Below are 23,668 nucleotides of genomic sequence, written 5' to 3'. Positions count from 1 at the left end.
CTGGGCACAAGTTCGCTCCAAGCAGCGGTGAGCTCTTGACTCACCCCAGAGGATTAACCTTGCCAGACCCCCTCTGGCAAGGGAAGGCGGCTTGCTGGTACTTGCTTTGGGAGACTTGGCTTGCTCCGGCAAGAAACTTAGTTGGCTCCGGCTAGATGACTTAGGCTCGCGCTAGCTTCGGTGACTTCGTTAACGCTCCATAACGCTCTCGCCCTGAATGGCTGAAGCCGGAGACTTATAAACTGCCGGCTCGGTCAAGAGTAAATTGCCTTTAATCACCAAGCCCTAGGGACATGGGAAAACAGGGAATTAAAGGGAAGCAAGGAGTCAACGGTTCGGATTGTAGCACAAGCAAGGTAAGTTTAAAGGAAACCCATTCCGGACCATGACAGGATGACACTCAAAATGAAAATTCTCAGCGTATCTTGGTGTGTGACAATAATAAACCAATTGCTGTTGATAATCTAAGCCATACTTCCCAGTTCTGCAACTGTTCTATTGTCCTTAACACTCATGTTTTGCTGATCAACTTTAGGTTGTGACCATTCTGTTTAAGGTAAATGAATCATTGCGCGATTGATCACATGCATTCTCATAATGTCTGATCTGTATGTGCAATAGCAATATGAATGGAAATGGCTTGGAAAACAAAGCTCCATTGATCCCATGGAAACTCAGCTTTAGCTGAGATGCACTTAAGATTCTATAACAATGCTTTTGAATGCAAAGTATGCATGATCAAAAGAGAAGATAATGTACAAATGATTGCAAGGTGAAGAAGGAATGGTATGGGAGAAAACTGGGTGGATCTCTGTCAATAAAATGTATTTGGCAGGGGGTGTACAGATGTGGGGGGTTGGGCGTTGAATGTCCATGTTGTAAATGAAATTGATTGTACTGATTGCTATTGAAGAACTTGAGGACTTTAGAAATGCTGAGAATGTATTGAGAAATGACTGAACAAATGAAGATGATAGGTTTCAAGACAGAAAGCAGTAAGTCTTATGTTGAGTATCTGAGAGAAGATATGTCTATCGATTCTTGGAAAAAAGTTGTGCTGGGTTCCACTTTGGCATGATGGATGTTTGAGCTTGTGGGGGTTGGTTCTATAGTAAAGATGAGATCATTAACAAATGGGGAAATGATAGTTTCAGTGGGACAACAGCTAAGATGATGTACTCGAGAGTTGGTTTTCCATGTATTACTCTTTGAAAAGCTAAGCTGCAGAGTGATCCTTAATGGTAGTTTTTCCAAATAAGTAAAAGATAAACATTTTGTTTCATCGCATTGCTTTCAATCACAATGTCAAATTTAGGTTTTTCTCATGTGCACACTGTGATCCTGCAAATGTTTAACCAATGTGAGTAGTGAATTTCATTTAATCCTTGAGTGCAAAGCTATTCCCTGACCCTCAACACGCTCTGTTCATTTATCACTTTTCCTTCAGCAGATTGTATTGGTCAACTTCCATTTCACTATTGTTTTCTATTTGCAAACATATTCCATGTCCTTACTTTATGAAAATGTCTCAACCTTTCTTTTAAAGTTATCAAATGACTATAAGTTACTAAAATGGGCAAAAGAAGTTGATGAGGCCTTGACCAAAATCTTTGCATCCTTACTAGCAGTAGATGATGTCCCAGTGAGCTGGAGAATAGTCAATGTTGTTCCTTTGTTCAAGAAAGAAATAGGAATTAGCCAGGAAGTGATATGACAATGAGCCTCACATCAGTGGTAGAAAAGTTATTGGAGAAGATTCTTAGGAATAGAATTTCAAAGGTATATTTAATGTCAGAGAAATGTATACAATATACATCCTGAAATACTTTTTCTTCGCAACCATCCATGAAAACAGAGGAGTGCCCCAAAGAATGAATGGCATTTAAATGTAGAACTTCAAAGCCCCCCACCATGCATGTAAGAAGCAGCAAAACAACAACCCCCCTCCCCACCAGCAAAAAAAGCATCGGCATCCCCCACCGAGCACTCAAGGGTGCAGCAAAGCATCACTAAAGACACAGACTTGCAGTACCCCAAAGACTACTCGTTCACTCAGTATTCGACATACCACAGGCTCTCTCTCTCTCCCTGGTAAGGGAGAGAGGTGTTTCAATTTCACAGGAGAGACATGACAAACAAATCACCACTTACAATGTTAAAAGTCTGATGGAATGCTTTTTATGTGAATTTAGATTTATTTGAAAATTCATGATTGTTTTGGTAGAGTCAGCATGGCTTTATGCAGGGCAAGTCATGTCTTACAATCTTGATTGAGATTAAAAAATTTTAAAAATACAGTGGTAGCATTTAAGAGGCTTTTGGATAAACACATGAATTTGTCAGGAATAGAGAGATGTAGATCATACACAGGCTGAAGAGATTTAGTTTAATTACGTTTGGCACAGTGTCGGCTGAGTTGTACTGTTCAATAACTCAGTGTCTACTAACTTTGAGGGAAAACGTTCCACAAATTCAAGGACTTTTAAAAAGAGCGATAGAAAAAGTACAGTCTTAAATTATCAATCCTTTTATTTAAACAGCGAGGCCTAGAGCTATATTCATCCAGAAGAAGAAACTTCCTCTTTGCTTGCACCAGGTCAAAATCCATCAGGATCTTTTATGATTCTATCATGTCTCCTCTCACATTTCTAAACATGCTTATCTTCTCCAAATTTTCCTCATAAGGTACCTGCTCATTCCTTGTACTATTTCAGTAAATATTGTCCGAACTTCTTCCAGTGCATTAATTTTCTTTCTTAAATAATGTGGCTTATATAGCACACAGTATTCCAGCATTTACAGTGAGGCTTCGAACTTACGTTGCTGGCGATCAACTAGAGCTCAAGAAAAGCAGCGATGATCTGCGCAAATCTATCCAGGCTGCGAAACAGCAATATGGGAGAAGATAGAGTCAAGATTCGCAATGAATAGCACATGTGACTAGGGTGCTCAATCGCTTTTATGCTCGGTTTGATGTCACTAACTCTGAGCCTCTGAGGAAAGCCATCACTACAACCTGCAACCTGGTCACCATTGAGGCTGAGATACGCAGATGTTTCCAATGAATGGACAGTTGCAAGGCTGCAGGACTGGACAGCATCCCAGGGCGAGTACTTAGGATGTGCGCAGCACAACTGGCAGGTGTGTTTACAGACATTTTTAATTTCTCTGTCTCCCAGTGTAGAGTGCCCTCTTGCTTCAAATTATCCACCACCGTTCCTGTACCAAAAAAGACCAGGGTAACATGCCTGAATGACTGGCGTCCTGTCGCACTCAGTAATAAGCAAATGCTTTGAGAAGCTGCTCAAGGACTACATCTGCGGCTTGCTACCACCCACACTGGACCCCCTACAATTTGCCTACTGACACAACCAATCGACAGATGACGCAATAGCCACTGCTCTACATACCGTCCTTACACATCTGGAGAAGAAGGATGTTCATGTGAGAATGCTGTTCTTGGACTACAGTTCAGCATTCAACACCATAATTCCATCCAGGCTCAACAAGAAAGTCAGGGACTTTGAACTTGACCCTGTCTTGTGTAGCTAGATCCTGGACTTCTTGTCAAATTGCCAGCAGGTTGTAAGAGTGGACTCCCTCACCTCCAACCCTCTGACTGTCAATACAGGAGTCCCTCAGGGCTGCGGACTGAGTCCCCTCCTTTACTTCCTGTATACCCACGATTGTATTGCTTTCCACAGCTCCAATCTGGTAATTACATTTGATGATGACACTACATTGTTTGGCCTTATCTCAAACAATAAAGAGGTGGCCTACAGAGAAGAAGTCATCTCTCTGACACAGTGGTGTCAGGAGAACAACCTGCCCCTCAATATCGCAAAAACAAAGGAACTGGTTGTGGATTACAGGAGGAATGGAGACAGGCTAACCCCTATTGACATCAGTGGATCTGGGGTTGAGAGGGTAAACAGCGTCAAGTTCCTTGGCATCCACATCACTGAAGAGCTCACGTAGTCTGTACACACCAGCTGTGGGGTGAAAAAGGCACTTTTTCACTTTTTCACAATAAATTCACTTTCACCTCAGATGGTTGAAAAAGCTTGGTATGGGTCCCCAAAACTTAAGAACTTTCTACAGGGGTACAACTGAGAGCATCTTGACTGTATGCATCACTGCCTGGTATGGGAACTGTACCTCCCTCAATCGCAGGATTCTGCAGAGAGTGGTGCCAACAGCCCAGCACATCTATAGTTGTGAACTTCCCATAATTCAGGCCATTTACAAGGACAGGAGTGTAAAAAGGGCCCGTAGGATCATTGGGGACCCAAACCATCACAACCACAATCTATTCCAGCTGCTACCATCCGGGATGTGGTACCACAGCATAAAAGCCAGGACCAACAGGCTCCTAGATAGCTTATTCCTCCAGGCCGTCAGACTGGTGAACTCACGCTGACTTGAGTGTACTCAGTATTACATTGAATGTTCTATTTATTATAAATTACTATGATTGCACATTTAGATGGAGACATAATGTAAAGATTTTTACTCTTCATGTATGTGAAGGATGTAAGAAATGAAGTCAATTCAATTCAATTCAATTCAATGTGCTTTCATAAATATACTGTTTAAGTGAAACACAACTTCTTTACTTATTCAATTCTCTGAGCAGTCAGTTCTAATTTTCTATTAGTTTTCCTAATTACTTGCAATATCTGCCTATTACACTGTTGTGAGTTCTGCACCAGAATATACAGATCACTGTATCTCATTGCTCAGCAATATCTCACCGTTTAGACAGTTTTTTTATTAATATATTCTTTTTCCTGTCAATATTGCCAGTCACATACTTACCTATGTTATAACACTTTTCCAGATCTTTGCCCACTCATCTAACCTAATCATATCCATTTATAGCTTGCTTATCAAATAAGAGTGACATTGTCAGTTTTATTAATGGATGAATACTTCAGAATCAGGTTTATTATTGATGATTTATATGATATGAAATCTTTTGTTTTACAACAGCAGCGGTACAAAGCAAACACATAAGGTTACAAGAAATTACAAAAATAAAAGAATAGTGCAAAAAGAAAAGGAATATCAAGATAGGTTTATGGACTGAGTTGCCTTTATGGCAGTTACTTAGTTTATAATATTTTTGCTTAGTAATTCATTTGTTAGCATTTTAGTTAAAGTTAGGATTGGTTAAAGTAAATTCGTTGTCTGTGATATATCGCGGCATGCGATGACGTCACATCTGGTTTTGCCGCGTCCTGTGGGAAAATACCGGTTTGGAGAAACGGGAAGGAGGGGGCCACACATGTGCGAGTCCAGCACAAGAAAAGTTGTCTTTCTACGCACTAGGAACATAATGAGAGCAACGCCGTAAGTCATGAGATAATCGATATGTTGAATTAAAATGTTAACGCTGATCCTGTTAAAAGTAACGACGGTCGATAAGGTTTATGTTTTTGTTAGTTAAAGAGTTGCGGATAGTTTGTGTTGAAGTGTATTTAAAGCAGTCAATGGCGTAGGTAGATTCTGACTGTATGCTGCACTTTAATGTAATGTAGTTGTTGTAGTTTTACTCTTGCAAGTATTTACGATGTAAAAGTAATATCAAGAAGGAAACAAATGCTGTACAAATCTTGTATTGTTTTATCAACAGTTTTCACCATACGTTAATGTGGAAGAGCGAACAGTAAACGGTTAATCTTACTGTGACCCTGTCTTCATTAACAATGGTTTACCTTGGTGTTTAGTTCAGCGTTATCTTACACGCCGAGCGAGAACACTACAGTGAAAAGGCGGCATTATCAGGTGTTTCAATTGCTACAATGACAACTCGATCCAACAACAAGTCGTTGCCATCCAGCGACAGGGGCAGTAGGGCATCATCAAGTAAGGCCGCCCACGCAAGAGCTAAAGCAGAATCTGCCAAGGTGCGAGTGCGCTACGCCAAACGAGAAGCAAATTTGAAAATGGAAGCAGCTGCCAAAGAAGCCAAAAACCAGTTGGAAAGGGCAAGGATAGCGGCAGAGTTAGAAGTGCTGACACTGGAACGAGAAGAAGAAGCTGCCAGGGTGGAAGCAGAGTTCATAGAAGATGCTGAAGAAATGCATGATCTGGTTGACGTAAAATCTACTTCAGAAAAGACCAGATTGGAACGCACAAGCGACTATGTCTGATCTCAAACAGACTGGAAGATTCGTTCTTCCTCTCCATATTTATTCAATATCACCTTACTTCATGAGGCGTCTCAGAGAGACCCAATTGCATCACATCCATCCAAGGAAGACAATTTACCCGCGCAACTCCGCGAAGAATTCAAGAATGAAAGGGCTGATGACAAATACTTCTCGACACCAAACTTACCAGATTTGGCGAGAAGAGAGGCAAAGGCTGAATTCAGAAAAGCAAATTCCATAGCAGAGGTACGCCCTCGGTCATATACCCGCCGACATACTTCCCCAGCCCGCATGCCACTTGAAGTTGAACCCATGGCACAGTATTTCGCACGACGAGATCTCGTCACTTCAGGACTGTACTAGTTTGACGATAAACCTGAAAATTACCGTGCATCGTACTCCACATTCACCAACGCTATCGATGGAATCCAGCTCAGAGCAACCCAAGAGTTGGATCTTATGGCAAAATGGCTGGGAAAAGAATCATGCGAACAGGTGAGACACATACGTTCAGTGTACATCAACAAACCCGAGTTAGCCTTAAGCAAAGTATGGGAGAGACTTCGGGAGGGCTATGCGGCCCCCGAAATTATTGAAGCGGCACTATACTGACATCTGGAAAATTTTCCTAAGGTGTCAGCCAAGGACCACATTAAGTTAAGGGAGCTCGGAGATTTACTCATGGAGATTCAAGGCGCCAAAGAAGATGGCTACTCAACTGGTCAGTATACCTAGATACTCCATCCGGGATTAGACAAATCTTGGACAAACTTCCATTTGAGCTGCAGGACAGCTGGGTGTCTGTTGCCTCAGAGTACAAAGAAGACCACAATGGTCGATTTCCTCCCTTTGAGTATTTCACTAGGTTTGTGTGCAAGGAGGCGAAGAAGCGAAACGACCCTAGCCTCATGGGTCCAGGAAGCAGTACAATTTACACCAAGCCAGATAAATCCTCTTCAAATAATTTCAACATTAATAAACCTGTCTCCGTGATTAAGACTGAAGTTTTTACAACTAACCACGACCCTAGCAAGATTTGTCCATTGCATAACAAACCCCACCCCCTCAGAAAATGCAGAACGTTTAGGGAAAAACCTCTTGAAGAGAGGATGGCCCTTCTCAAGGAGAAAAGAATATGTTTTAAATGCTGTTCCTCGACCTGTCACTTTGCTCGAGAGTGTACGATCGCCATGAAATGTCCGGAATGTAATAGCACTAATCATGATGGGGCCATGCATCCTGGCCCATTACCGCAAACCGACAACGCTCCTTCACCCCCACAACAGGATGGCGGGGAGGTTGAGCCTCACTCCAGGACAACTATTGTCAGCTCAAGCTGTACAGAAGTTTGCGGTCAAGCTCAATCAAGCCGTTCTTGTTCAAAGATCTGCCTCACTAAGGTGTACCCTAAAGGAGCCAAAGACAAGGCCATCAAAGCCTATGTGATTCTGGACGATCAGAGCAATCGCTCACTAGTCAGTCCAGAGTTCTTTAAATTGTTCAACATTGAGAGTGAGCAGTTCCATTCTACCTTAGAACTTGCTCAGGCAACGTGGAAACTCATGGAAGGAAGGCAGAAGGCTTCCAGCTCAAGTCCCTGGATGGTACTCGAGCTGGATGGTAAAGTCATCATCTGTCTCCCTCTACTCTTAGAGTGCAATGAGATTTTGAAGAAAATCTCATTGAAGAACGACGGTCAATAAGGTTTATGTTTTCGTTAGTTAAAGAGTTGCGGATAGTTTGCGTTGAAGTGTATTTAAAGCAGTCAATGGCGTAAGTAGATTCTGACTGTATGCTGCACTTTAATGTAATGTAGTTATTGTAGTTTTACTCTTGCAAGTATTTACGATGTAAATATAATATCAAGAAGGAAACAAATGCTGTACAAATCTTGTATTGTTTTATCAACAGTTTTCACCATATGTTAATGTGGAAGAGGGAACAGTAAATGGTTAATCTTACTGTGACCCTGTCTTCATTAACAACGGTTTACCTCGTGTTTAGTTCAGCGTTATCTTATACGCCGAGCGAGAACACTACATGGACCAGAGAAATCTCAATGGTAGCATAGAGATGCTATAGAGATTAACACTTAATTTTTTCTTATTATTATTGATATGTTGCTTAGCTTTGTTAATCGTTTATTTGCTAATTTAATTCTTCATTGTATATAATGACATATTGACTTAACGTATCTTTTTTTGTTGATCTTCAATAATAATTAATAAAAAAAGATGTAAAAATGAAAAAAAAGCGGTAGTCCAAAGGGTCTGTTTCTGTGCTGTGTGATTCTATGACTCAGCAAGAAATGAATAAAATCCAAGTCATAGGCATTAGTAGAATCCACTGCTTCTCTACTGTTATGACATATTTAATTAATCCAAGGTTACTTTTCTGCACCATTTTTCCTTGTGGTTTCCCTATTGTTTCTGTTTGACTCTTCAGAAGTTTTCATCCAATCCTGTCACAATCAGACTTTACTGATGCTCTTACTGGCTAAATCTGTATATAGTTGATAATGCAGTTTGAAAATATTAAAGCCTTAATGCCAAGAAGTGAACAAGAGGTTGTCCATCTCTCGAAGATGTTCCTAAAATTATGATCTTTTATGAAAATCAACCATCTTTGCTTCTATATAACATAACTTTATTGAGAAAAGCAACATTACTGTGAATAACTTTATGGAGAATGCTAAACTGAATTATTGCATTTGTAAAACAAATTTTAAGTAATAGCAAAAAAAAACTGTAAAAGGAGAAAACAATCTAATTGTATTTACTCTGACCTAAGGGTGTGTAATGTTTGAATAAACAGCCCTTTAAAGGTCAACTTTCAATGAGATGGTGAGGAGATATGACAGGTTATGCTTCTTTTTCAGCTATTGAAGTAAGTTATGTTTAGTGCTGATTTACGCCAAGCATTAGCTAAACTAATTTGACAAGATGAAAATTATCAGAAGACAAGGATGCAAATCATGGGACTTGAATGTACATCAATGGAAAGCTGGATGCACGAGTAATGTCAAGTCTTCAACTGGTAAATACAGAACCATCACAAGTGAAAGAATATTGCAGAAGAGATGAGATATAAAAAGGAGGCCAATCCGGATGTTGGAAGTTTTGAGAAGAGGGTGATTTCAATCAGGTCCACTTCCCAAGGAAAAAAGGCAGCAGCAGATTAGTTCAGTGAAAAGGAGCTTTGACCAGCGGCCAACCCAGACATCAGGTTTTGAGAGGAGGGGACTTCAATTAGGTCCACTTCCGGAGGATAAAAGGCAGCAGCAGGTCTTTACGATGAGGAAGTGCCTGAGCAGTTAATGGAGAAGTGGTGGAAACAGGCGTTGGTGAGACCACAGACAAATTTAGGAATAAAAGGTTTGAGCATGGTGCAACTGGTGCCCTGAGCTGCATATATTTCAAAGCAAGAAATATCACAGGAAAGGTGGTTAATAGTGCTAAAGATGAGGTAGCTGGTTTACATACACTGGCAATATATAGTGAGGAAAAGCTGTTAATAAAGAAAAGTTGCAGTCAACAGGATGAGTTGTAATGCAGAAGGTGGACAGAATCAAAAAGGGTGAATGCAAGACTGAAAGTGTTGTATTTGAACGCGTGCAGTATTAGGAATAAGGTCGATTAACTTGTAGCACAGTTGCAGATTGGCAGGTATGATGTTGATCACTGAATCATAGCTGAAAAAATATTATAGCAGGGAGTGGATATTGGACTACTGCAAAATGATACCGGAGAAGTAGTAATGGAGGATAATAGAATTGTAGACAAACTGAATAAGTATTTTGTGTCAGTCTTCAGGGTGGAAGACAGTAGCAGTTCCAGGTGCCAGGGTCATGAAGTTTGTGAAGTTGCCCGAAATCAAGAGAAGGTTCTTGGGAAACTGAAAGGTCTGAAGTTAGATAAATCACCTGGACCAGATGGTGTACACCCCAGTGTTCTGAAAGAGGTGGCTGAAGAGATCTTAGAGGCGAGAGTCATGATCTTTCAAGAATCACTAGTTTCTGGAATGGCTCCAGAAGATTGGAAAATTGTAAATTTCACATCCACTCTTGATCAAGAGAGGGAAAAAAAGAAAATCTCAGCCTGTTAGTGGTTGGGAAGATGTTGGAGTCAATTATTAAGGATGAGGTCTCAGGGTAATTGGAAACACATAATAAAATAAGCAGTAAGCATGGTTTCCTCAAGGGAAAATTTTGCCTGACAAATCTGTTGGAATTCTTTGAAGAATTAGCAAGCAAGATAGACAAAGGAGAATGTGTTGATGTTGTGTACGTGGATTATCAGAAGACATTTGACAGGTTGCCACACATCAAATCGCTTATCAAGCTACATGCTCATTGTACGACAGGAAACATTCTAGCATGGATAAAGCAGTGGCTAATTGGCAGGAGGCAAAGAGTGGGAATAAAGGAGCCTTTTCTGGTTAGCTGCTGGTGACTACTGGTGTTTCACATTGGTCTTTGTTGGGACCAATTCTTTTTACATTATACGTCAATGATTTTAATGACGGAATTGATGGCTTTGTAGCAAAGTTTGTAGATGATGTGAAGATAGGTGGAGGGGCAGATAGTTTTGAGGAAGTAGAGAGACTACAGAAGAAATAAGACAAATTGGAAGATTGGGCAAAGAAATGTCAATTGAAGTACAGTGACAGGAAGTGTATGGTCATGTCCTTTGGTAGAAGAAATGAAAGGATTAACTATTTTCTAAAAGGAGACAAATATAAAAAAAGTGAGGTGCAAAGGGGCATTGGAGTCCTTGTGCAGGATTCACTGAAGGTGAATTTGCAGGTTGAGTCTGTGGTGAGGAAGGCAAATGCAATCTAGAGAAAAAAAGCATTTTTTGTTTGAAGAAAGTGGGAGGAGCCGAATGAGAAATTATTAAGAGTAAGGACCAATTCCGCCAGAGAAAGGAGAATGTTGGTGGAGAGGAGCTAGCTGGGTCTGGTATCCAGTAAGAAATGGAGGGCTTTGAGGCCTTCCTAATGGAGAATAGAGGTGTGTAGGCACTGGACATCCATAGCGAAAGTAAGATGATCGGGGCCAGGTTGAAAAGATCAAGAGTGTGTGAAATGTCACGGATGTAAGTAGGAAGGGACTGAACCATGGGGGGATAAAATTGAGTCTAGATATGCAGATATAAGTTTGGTGGGGCAAGAACAAGCAGAAACAATAGGTCTACATGGACAGGCAGATTTGTGGATCTTGGGTAGGAGACAGAAACGGAAGGTGTGAGCTGAGGGAACAAGGTGGCAGTGGATGAGAGATTGCCAGAGTTAATAAGGTTGGTTATGGTATGAGAGCCAATGTCCTGGATGTCCTTAGTGGGGTCCAGTTCAAGGGGTGGGTAAGAGGAGGTGTCTGACTGATGTCACCTGGCCTCAGGAATGTAGAAGTCAGTTCACCAGAATACTACCGCACCTCCCTTGTCTCTGGGTTTGCTGGGGAAGTTAGGATTAGTGCAGAGAGAATGGACAGCAGTGCATTTAGACGGAGTGAGGTTGGAATAGGAGAGAGGAATGTTGAAGTCGAGATGGTTGATGTCCTGTTGGCAGAAAGCAATGAGAAGGTCCAGAGCAGGCAGAAGACCAGAGCAGGGTGTCCAGGAAGAGGAGGAGGGTTGAAGACGGAAGAAAGGGGTCCTCAGTACAAAGTGAAAAGTCCTTGCCAAAAAAGTAGGCAGGGAGACAGAGGCAGAGGAAAAAGAGCTCTGTGCCATGGTGGGTCGAGAAACTCACTGAGATGTGGGTGCAGGGGTAGGAGGGTAAGGACCTTTCTGAGGAGAGAACATTCTGCCTCAGACAGGGGTAGATCAAAGGAATGTGACCTGACATGGATGACAACTGGGATCAGGGGAGGTAAGGGAGTTGGTAATTTCAGAGGGCAGGGTTGGGGTGTTCAGGGAGTTGAATTGAGAGAAAGATGGAATTTTGAGGACCTGAGAGACACAGGATAGCAGAGTGGTAGTAGGGAAAGGGGAAGTGCAATGTTAGCAAGAAGACTAAAATACAAAAGCAAAGAGGTAATGTTGAGATTTCATAAAGCACTGGGGAGGCCTCACCTGGAGTATTAGAACATAGAACACTACAGCACAGTACAGGCCCTTCAGCCCTCCAAGTTGTGCTGACCCATATAATCCTTTAAAAAAAGTACTAAACCCACACTACCCCATAACCCTCTATTTTTCTTTCATCCATGTGCCTATCCAAGAGGCTCTTAAATACCCCTAATGTATTAGTCTCTACCACCATCATTCCAGTCATTCAAGTCATTCAAGTCATTCCAGGCACTCACAACCCTCTGTGTAAAAAAACTTACCCCTGATGTCTCCCCCAAACTTCCCTCCCTTAATTTTGTACATATGCCCTCTGGTGTTTGCTATTGGTGCCCTGGGAAACAGGTACTGACTATCCACCCTATCTATGCCTCTCATAATCTTATAGACCTCTATCAAGTCCCCTCTCATTCTTCTACGCTCCAAAGAGAAAAGTCCCAGCTCTGCTAACCTTGCTTCATATGACTTGTTCTCCGAAATCAAAATCAAAATCAAAATCAAAATCAAAATCTCCTCTGCACTCTCTCCATAGCTTTCACATCCTTCCTATAATGAGGTGACCAGAATTGAACACAATACCCTAAGTGCAGTCTCACCAGAGATTTGTAGAGTTCCAACATGATCTCTCTACTCTTGAACTCAATCCCCCTGTTAATGAAGCCTAGCATCCCATAGGCCTTCTTAACTACCCTACTAACCTGTGCTGCGACCTTGAGGGATGTATGGATTTGAACCCCAAGGTCCCTTTGTTCATCCACACTCTTAAGTAACTGACCATTAATCCTGTACTCTGTCTTCTGGTTTGTCCTTCCAAAATGTATCACCTCACACTTGCCCGGATTGAACTCCATCTGCCATGTTTCTGCCCAACTCTGCAGCCTGTCTATATCCTCTTGTAACCTTTGACCACGATTGTAAGCAGCTTGGGGCCCTTTACCTTGAAAAGGAGGTGCTGAAACTGGAGAGGGTTCAAAGTAGGTTCATGAAAATGATTAAATGATTTTGGGATTGAATGGATTGTCATATGAAAAGTGTTTGATGGCTCTGGGCCTGTACTTGCTGGAATTCAATGAATGAGTGGTGATCTCATTAAAACCTATTGAATGGTGAAAGGCTTTGATTGAGTGGATATGGAGAGGATGTTTTCAATGCTGGGAGAGTCCAAAGCCAGAGGATACAGCCTCAGAATAGAGGAACATCCTTTCAGCCAGAGAATGGTGAATCTGTGGAATTCTTTGCCACACTGTGGAGGTTAAGTCTTTATGCGTATTTAAGGCAGAGGTTGATAGATCGCTGATTGGTCAGGACTTGAAGGAATATGGAGAGAAGGCAGGAGACTGTGTGTGAGTGGAAAATTGGATCAGCCACGATGAAGAGGCAGAGCAGAGTGGATGAGCCAGATAGCCTGATTCTGCTCCTGAATCTTATGGTTTTGTGTAACAACTAATCATATATTGTGAGGAAAGAGTGAGAATTGCAATAGTATTTACTAACTCCCTTAATACCTCCATAGAGTCTAGCTAATCTTCTTAAACTGCTGACAAAGTACTTAAAATTATAACATTGTTGAATTGGACTACATTGTGTCTTTAATTTTCTATTCAGCGTAATCGCCAGTCTGTCATCCTTAATAGGTCATTGGTTTATTATTTTTGTATGCAATGAGATACAGTGAAAGACTTTATCTGCATGTCATCCAGCCAGATCATTCAATACATAGATACATCCATGTAGTATAAAAGGTAAAATAAATCAAACACGGTATATAATGTTAGTTATAGAGGAAATGCAGTGCAGGTAAACGGATTGAGTGCAAGGACCACAAGATAGACTGAGAGTTCACGTTTATTGCACAAGGGACCCCTTCAGGAGTCTTATAACAGTGGGATGGAAGCTGTCCTTGAGCCTGGTAAATGAACTAATTCATATAAAGATATCAAGATCAACATTGTTTAATGTAAATTCCTGTACAAAAGTGTAAAAGAAAATGAAATAGTTGCTACTCCAGATACGATGCAGCATAAAAAAACACAAAAGATTAAAAAAACACCAAAATAACAACAACAACAACAGCAACAATAATAATAATAATAATAATAATAATAATAATAATAATAATAATAATAACAATAACAATAATAATAATAATAAACACAATAAATATAAACACATAAGATAACTTATTCACTTAGATTGATGATGTGCCCCTAAAATAATTCTAGATGTCTGTACATAAGTTGACTGACAGGAAATAAAATTTAAAACATTTTTTCAAAAAAACTTTCTCGACTGTAATAAAATCATTTCCAAATCAGAAGACCTTTGTGATCCTTCTGCTGAGAAGAGATGATTTTATTTTCCAACTGTCCAAACTTCCCACAATTTTAGAAAGTTCTATTGAACCTGGATGTCTTCTCTCCAGTAAAACTCATTGCAAAATCTCATGCACTTCAAGGTCAACTCTTATTGCTGAGACCCAGCTTATAGTCGCAGATTGTAATATATATATCAGCAAAGTGGAGCCACAAGGAAGACTACAGATGCTAGACATTTACAGCAACATACGAAAAGTTGGAGTGATTCAATGGTAGGCAACATCTAAGGAGGAAAATGGATGATAGACATTTCAAGCTGAGACTTTATCTGGATCAGAAAGGAATCAGGGTGATAGCCAGTATAAAAGCCTGGAGGAGAGGGTGAAGCAAGAGCTGGAGGGTCTTAGGTGAATCTAGGTGAGGGGGAGAGTGTAAATTATGTAAGAAGCTGGGAGGTAATAGTTAGAAGAGACAAAGAGTTGAAGAACATGCATTCTGATAGAAGAGGACAGTGGACCATGGATTAAAGGGAAGAAGTGAGGATAGGTATTGGAGGCAGGAATCTATGGGTAATGGGCCGATTGAGCGGGTGGGCAAGGGGAAAGAAAAAGCTGATGAGGATGGTGAGGTCTGGGAAATCAAGAAGGGACAGAGGGAAGTGATTACTGGAAGTTAGAGAAATCGATGTTTAGTTCATCAGGTTGGAGATTATGAAGGCAAAATATCAGGTGATGTTCCTGTAATCTGCATCTAGCCTCAGTTTAGCAGTAAGAGAGCCTGTGGACAGATGTGTCACTGTGGGAACAGGAAGTGGAATTAAAATGGCTGGGAACCTGATGATCTTGCCTGTTACAGTGGACAGAGCAAAGCTGCTTAACAAAGCAATACCCCAAAAGTTGAGCACCTTCAGTCCATCCATAACTACCTATTTTAATTCCTCTTCCCATCCCATCACTGGCATGTCTGTTCATAGCCTCTTCTACTGTCAAGTTGAGGCTGGATGCAGATTATAGATAAAACATCTCATTCTGCCTCATATGTTTTTCAATGACTCACAAACATCAAATTCTCTAACTTGTGGTAAACATCCTGCTCTATACCCCCTTTATGATGTCCCTTATCCCACAGGCCCTATCATCCCTTCTTTTTCCCTATCCCCATGCTTTTGATCTGCCCATTACCCACACATTCCTCCCTCTGGCTCTGCTCCCCATCTCCTTCCCTTTATTCCATGGTCTACAGTCCTCTCCTATCAGACTACATCTTCTTCAGCCCTTTGTCACTTCCAACAATCAGCACTCAGCTTTTCTATTATCCCCACTCTCCACTCCCCCATCTATCTATCAATTCCCTCTCACCAGCATCTATTTATCATTCTTCAGCTCCTGCTCATCACCCTCGCTTCATCTTTTTATCTGGGCTATCTTCCTTATTTTTCTATCATTGTGACTTTCAGTATGTCTCACTAAAAGGTCTTGACCCTAAACATAAACTGTCTATTTTGAGTTCCTCCAGCATTTTCCTCTTGCTGCTTGTGTCACCAAGCTATTTTTCCACGTGATGCAGGGTCTACACCTAAAACATTGACCTCTGCCTCTACAAGTGCTGACTGACCCATAATCTTCAGTCATCTCTTGCATCTCCTGCTACATTTCTGCAAGTGGTTCCCCAACCAAACGATTCTTTGCATGAAGTGTAGATTTCCCAACAATGGTCATTAAAGAACCATTAGTAACAGAAGACATGAATTAGGTTTTAATGATTCATCCACGCCACTAACATCATTTTAATATGCCACGACATTTACTTCAACCAACAAAACACTTGGGAGCAGAGCAATGTAATGAAAACAGCTGACAGAGCCTGAAGAAACTGACCAAATGGTCAGATGCAGCTTGTATGAGAGGGTGTTTAATAGAATAGAAACAAAGCAGTTTGGTCGATTGGCTCATTTTGTATTGCATAACTATTGCCTGATTATCAGTGACAAACTGACTGAAAGAAAGGAAGCAATAGTTGCTTGTTAGAGCTGTCTGGCATTCAACTCAAGCAAGCTCACTTCAAAACATTGTTTCTTTATCTATATATGAAAAGGTCAAGACAGTCTGAGATCTTAACATAGAGTCATAGACTAGTACAGTACAGAAACAGGCCTTTCAGCCCAACTGGTCCTTGCTGACTACAACACCTTCCTACGGTAGTCCCATTTGCCTGAATTCAGCTGATATCACTTAAAACCATTCATAACCTAATAATTACCTAAATGTCTCTTGAATGGCATTACTGTACCTTCTTCAACTGTTTTATCTGGTTGTTTTTTTCTCATATGCACACAATTTGCAGCATGAAGAAGTTTTTCCTCAGGTCCATTTAAAATCTTTTCCCTTTCTCTCAAAACCAACATCCTCCACATTTTGGTTCTCTTTCCCTGGGTAAAAGACTGAGTGCATTCACCTCGTAATATCATATTTTCCTGTATACGTTCAACACTCTGTTGTCCTCATCTTTTATCCAAGGAATGAAGTCCTAGCCTGTCCAACTTCTCCCTATAACGCTGACTCTTACATCCTGGTAATATTTTCTTTGTGAGTGAGAAGGGAGAAGGGATTTGGGCCACGAGAGTGGTGCTTGATACAAACAACTATATTGCATTAGTTTGGGAAAGGAGTTCAAGTTGGGATGGACCGAGTAGGTCATGATTGGGGAACTCAATATTGGGCTTCAATATGGAACTAAGGTATTGGAAGATAACTTCTAATCAGGATGCTACAACTAAGGTATTAGAGTTCTTTTCTACTTAGTGTTCTGAGTGATTGTGATATTATAGACAATAGACAATAGGTGTAGAAGTAGACCATTTGGCCCTTCGAGCCTGCACCGCCATTCTGAGATCATGGCTGATCATCTACTATCAATACCCGGTTCCTGCCTTGTCCCCATATCTCTTGATTTCCTTATCCATAAGATACCTATCTAGCTCCTTCTTGAAAGCATCCAGAGAATTGGCCTCCACTACTTTCCGAGGCAGTGCATTCCAGACCCCCACAACTCTCTTGGGAGAAGAAGTTTTTCCTTAACTCTGTCCTAAATGACCAACCCCTTATTCTCAAACCATGCCCTCTGGTACTGGACTCTCCCAGCATCTGGAACATATTTCCTGCCTCTATCTTGTCCAATCCCTTAATAATCTTATATGTTTCAATCAGACCCCCTCTCAATCTCCTTAATTCCAGCATGTACAAGCCCAGTCTCTCTAACCTCTCTGCGTAAGACAGTCCAGACATCCCAGGAATTAACCTCGTGAATCTACGCTGCACTTCCTTCACAGCCAGGATGTCCTTCCTTAACCCTGGAGACCAAAACTGTACACAATACTCCAGGTGTGGTCTCACCAGGGCTCTGTACAAATGCAAGAGGATTTCCTTGCTCTTGTACTCAATTCCCTTTGTAATAAAGGCTAACAATCCATTAGCCTTTTTCACTGCCTGCTGCACTTGCTCATTCACCTTCAGTGACTGATGAACAAGGACTCCTAGATCTCTTTGTATTTCTCCCTTACCTAACTCTACACCATTCAGATAATAATCTGCCTTCCTGTTCTTACTCCCAAAGTGGATAACCTCACACTTATTCACATTAAATGCCATTTGCCAAGTATCTGCCCACTCACCCAGCCTATCCAAGTCACCTTGAATTCTCCTAACATCCTCATCACATGTCACACTGCCACCCAGCTTAGTATCATCAGCAAATTTGCTGATGTTATTTTCTATGCCTTCATCCAAATCGTTAACGTAAATGGTAAACAGCTGTGGTCCCAATACCGAGCCCTGTGGCACCCCACTAGTCACCACCTGCCATTCCGAGAAACACCCATTCACCGCTACCCTTTGTTTTCTATCTGCCAACCAGTTTTCTATCCATGTCAATGCCTTCCCCCCCGATGCCCTGAGCTTTGATTTTACCCACCAATCTTCAATTTGGGACCTTATCAAATGCCTTCTGAAAATTGAAGTACACTACATCCACTGGATCTCCCCGTCTAACTTCCTGGTTACATCCTCGAAAAACTCCAACAGATTAGTCAAGCATGATTTACCCTTGGTAAATCTATGCTGGCTTGGCTCAATCCTATCACTGCTATCTAGATATGCCACTATTTCATCCTTAATAATGGACTCTAGTATCTTTCCCACCACTGATGTCAGGCTGACAGGTCGATAGTTCTTTGTTTTCTCCCTCCTTTCTTAAAAAGTGGGATAACATTAGCCATTCTCCAATCCTCAGGAACTGATCCTGAATCTAAGGAACATTGGAAAATGATTACCAATGCATCCGCAATTTCCAGGGCCACCTCCTTTAGTACCCTAGGGTGCAGACCATCTGGACCTGGGGATTTGTCAGCCTTCAGTCCCATCAGTCTTCTCATCACCGTTTCCTTCCGAATGTCAATCTGTTTCATTTCCTCTGTTACCCTATGTCCTTGGCCCATCCATACATCTGGGAGATTGCTTGTGTCTTCCTTAGTGAAAACAGATCGAAAATACTCATTAAATTCATTTGCCATTTCTCTGTTTCCCATAACAATTTCACCCAATTCATTCTTCAAGGGCCCAACATTGTTCTTAACTATCTTCTTTCTCTTCACATACCTAAAAAAGCTTTTACTATCTTCCTTTATATTCCTGGCTAGCTTGTGTTCGTACCTCGTATTGTGTTCATATTATTGTTATTATAAATTGCGATACCTGGCAAATGTGGAAGGTGATTCCACACACATTGTGTGTAAATTGTGGAATTTTATAGAATGGGAAAACTGATGATGTTCTTTGTGCAGTCCTGATTGGAAGCTAACAGTACACTGCACAACAGGAGCTGCACTTGGTACCTATAGACCTGACTGAAAATTTTGAAAGCAGAAGACCTCACTCACTTGGTGAAATGTTAATCACTGTTAATGAAATATACTAACATGGATCATCTAAGGAAATTTAAGGAAATTTTTAATTGCTTGCAAATTTGCTTGTTGGATATCAAGCAGTAGTAAATCAAGGCAACTGGATTTGCTGCGTTGTCTAGAACACACTTTCTTGTTAGAGTTGCATTAGTTCGTGTTGAAGCGTAAACCTTGGATAGGTGAAAACTCTTCACAGGCAACACCTTACCACACTGTCAATAGTCATAGATGGTCTGTTGATAGGGACCCTTTGAGTCACTTGTGATGGTGATAATAAGGATAGGATCTATCAAACAGAACAACCCAAAGAACTCAGGGAAGAGAAGCAAGGTGAAAAGGCACTGCTGGAGTAGGACCCAGTCCCCCTTTTTTTACACAGTTCTCTGACATGCACTAATAAGAACAAGATAAAGAAGGATGTATGATATTAGATGCCTAGTCCACCATTCAGCAAGGTTGTGGCTAATTGGAGTTTGGCTTTAGTTCCATATTCCTGCCTGTTCTCATAATATCTAACTCACTAATAGAACAAATATCTATCTCAGTCATTCTCCTTAACTAAACCTTCACAGCGCACAGAATTTCAAAGATTTAAGCCAAATAAAGAAGAAATTCCTTTTCACCTCCATCTTAAATGGGTCAACTTTCATTCTGGCCAAGAATGAAAAAGATTTTGCACATCTGCCCTGTCAAGCCTCCCTGGAAGTTTGCATGTTATGATAAGATCACTTTTCACTCATCTAAATTCAACTGAAACTTGTGAGGTGTAGATCTTTGATTGTACTTAAAGTGATGGTAGATAATTTTTTTGAAAGATCAGGAAACTGAGGATGATAAGGTACTACACAAAGAAAGAAGTTAAGTCTAGGGTAGATCAACCATAATCCCAGACTTCATTTACCTTCTCTGAAGGTGGGACAGCCTTGAGGGGCCAAGTGGCCTGCTCAGTCACTATATGCTATACTGAGGCCAGGACCTTCTCAGCCAGAAAGATTAGTCTTTTGGATAGGAAGACTGGTATTGGGAAATCTGGGAGGTGAACGTGAGCAACAACCCCACTCTGCAAAACCAGGTCATTAGCTACTGGAGTTGATGAATAGGTTTTTCAAGTAGAATTCTCTTCTTTATGCCCATTGAAATGGATGAAGCTTAACTTGTTGGGGTAGAACTGAAAAAAGTGAACATTCACATCATAGGGCTTAATGACCATGAAAGCATTGGAATTATCTGACTATCTGTGAGCTGTTCTACCTGTAGGAGATTATTGGAAATAATTATTGCTCCGCTTTTTGTGTACCTATTAGTCACAAGAATTAGTCACAGAGGCAGCAGGGAAATGACTACAACCTTCATTCCATATTTTTGTTGTTAGAAATTCTTGGAATTGGTTATTATTGTCATGTTCATTAGATAGCAGCTTTCAGCAGCATAAACCCAAATGATGTTTTATTTAAGTGACCCTTGCAATTCATTATCTTCTCAATAAAACCTGCAAAACAAAGAAAATATGCAGTCAATTCTTTAGAATGGCAAGGTGCGCACAGGTCTGGGAATAGCTGATGATACCTCTGTAGCCTAGAAAAGTCCTGTTTGACAACTGCCTCAATTTCACTAATGGGATATTGAATGAAACGCCATTCACCTGACCAGGAGCTGTCGCCGTGCTGGTTGGAACCAGTAATGATGCTGTTATCATGCAACAATCCATCATATCAGCCTGATGGCTCAAAACACATCTGAGTATGGCTGATTGGTGATTAGGGATTACCAGTGCAGCTATGGCTAATGACTGTGGTATAGTATCTGCTATAGAAGGGACTAACAAATATAATGAGTCCCATGGGACGGTGAGAAGTAAGTAACACCGGACCACTGGTATTCTGTGTGTTTTTTTCAAATGTTTAAGCAAATTTACTGGAGACTTGTAGCACAGTAAAGCAGAGAATCTACTTGTTTTCTGGAGGTTGCATGGCTTAGACAGGAAAACAAAAGTCTTAGTGTTCTGGAACTATTGAGGATGTCAATGAGGGCTTGGGCAAGGGAGGGCAAGGGAGCTAGAGCCAGTACTTATGAGCTCAAAATGATTTTTAAATGATTCAGATTCAGATATTTCTCAGATGGACATTGAAACATAAAGGGAAATGTGTCATTTGTGTTAACAGCCAGCGCAGCCTCAGGATTTGCTGTGGGCAGGCATAATTGTCACCACATATTCCAGAGCCAGCGCACCATGCCCATTGAAATGAATGTTAACATTTCACTTTCCTTGCTTACTATCCACTCAACCTGCAAGTTAACCTTTAGGGAATCCTGCACAAAGACTCCCAACTCCTTTTGCACCCCTGATTTCTAATCTTTCTCTCCATTCAGAAAATAATTTACACATTAATTCCTTCTAACAAAGTGCATGATCATGCACTTTCCTGGACTGTATTCCATCTACAACTTTGCCCATTTTCTGATCTGTCCACATCCTTCTGCAGACACATTGTTTCCTCAAAACTATCTGCTCCTCCACCTATCTTGGTATTGTCCACAAACCCATCAATTCTGCCATCCAAATCTCTGGGATATAACATGAAAAGAACACCAATCACAGCACTGGTCCCAACAAGGTCCCAATACTGATCCTGGGCCTCAATTTCCCTAATACGCTCATCTGCCTGCTTCAAAACGTAAAAGCCGATGCTAGTGCAATGTCATTATTGGTGAAAGACCAGTAGAGTTTGCCAGAGTATCTCACAGCTCATTGTCCTCTGCTCTTTCTCCTCTGTTGTTAGGCGTGGCCATTCTGTTGCTAACTCCTATTGGACATGGAAGGAAGTGGGATATTTAACCCAATTCAGTTCCAATGTTATAACACTTTTGCCAAGTAAGGCTTGTTTACTGTGTACCGAGAGGCAGCAGTTTTGCTTAGTTAACTTCTGATAATAAGATTTAAAATACATCTAGAAGATGATCACCTCCATAAATCACTATCCATGATACCAGATAAAATTGTCTTTTTGTGCATCTCAGGAGATGGTATTTCCACATACTACTTGTGAGCTTGAATATTTCAATGGATGTAGAACTTCATAAATCAGTGAAAGAGGCTTTGGTGGAATTATTATGTAGTGTTCTGAAACAAATCACAGAAGCTCACAAATACTGCTGTTTTATGGGGTCATATAGCACAGAATCAGGCCTTTATAATCCATTTTGTCCGTACAAACCATAATATCCATCCATGCCTACACTAGACACCTATTACACTTTTCCTTTTTAAGTACTTGTCCAAAGCCTTTTAAATATTTGCAGTCGTATTTGCGTCAGTCACCTCCTCTGGTAGCTTTTTCCAGGTAACAACCAACCGCTGTGTGGAAAATGCAGTATCTCACTCAGACCTCATTTATATTTCTCCTTACTTACCTTAAACTTGTATCCTCTAATGCTGGACTCTGGTGGGGGAGAAAAGACACAAACTCTCTATCCTGTCAATGGCTCTCATCTTTTTCTAAGCCTCTTTAAGTTCAACCTTCAGTGTCCTAGAATCATGTTTGAATAAACCAGCCTATGTCATCTTTCCTTACAACAACAACTCCACTCAAAACAACATTCCAGTGAATCTCTCCTGCCACACTCTCCCTGTGGTATAGTGACCAGAAAATTACATGGTACTTAAGTGCAGTCTACCAATGTGACATTGCATGAAAATTATACATCAAGAAATTTTGTTGAAAGTCAAATACTTTCAGCGCACTGCATGAAACCATAAGAAACTGCAGAGCATTGTGGATATAGCTCTGCTCATCAGAAAAACCAGCCCCCTCTCGATGGACTCTGCCTGTACCTCTTGCTCCCTCGGTAAAGCAGCTAACATAATTAAAGACTTCTCCCACCCTCATCATGACCCTGCCCCCATCACGAACCTTGACCTTTATAGTCTGCCTGCACTGGACTTCCTCGGTAACCGTAGCACTATATTCTGTATAATGTTATTGCTTTTCCCTTGTACTAACTCAATGTATTGATCTGATGAAAGTTATCTGTATGGATAGCATGCAAAACAGAGTTTTTCACTCTACCTCGGTATATGTGAATTATATACCAATTCACATCAACACTCAGTTTTCTTGCAGCAGTTATGTAAGTTGGATTGGCTCTAATGAGGTGATGCCACACAAGAATTCA

This window comes from Hypanus sabinus, chromosome 7 (assembly GCF_030144855.1).
Source record: "Hypanus sabinus isolate sHypSab1 chromosome 7, sHypSab1.hap1, whole genome shotgun sequence".
In the NCBI taxonomy this organism is placed as follows: Eukaryota; Metazoa; Chordata; class Chondrichthyes; order Myliobatiformes; family Dasyatidae; genus Hypanus; species Hypanus sabinus.
This window is presented reverse-complemented; position numbering follows the sequence as displayed.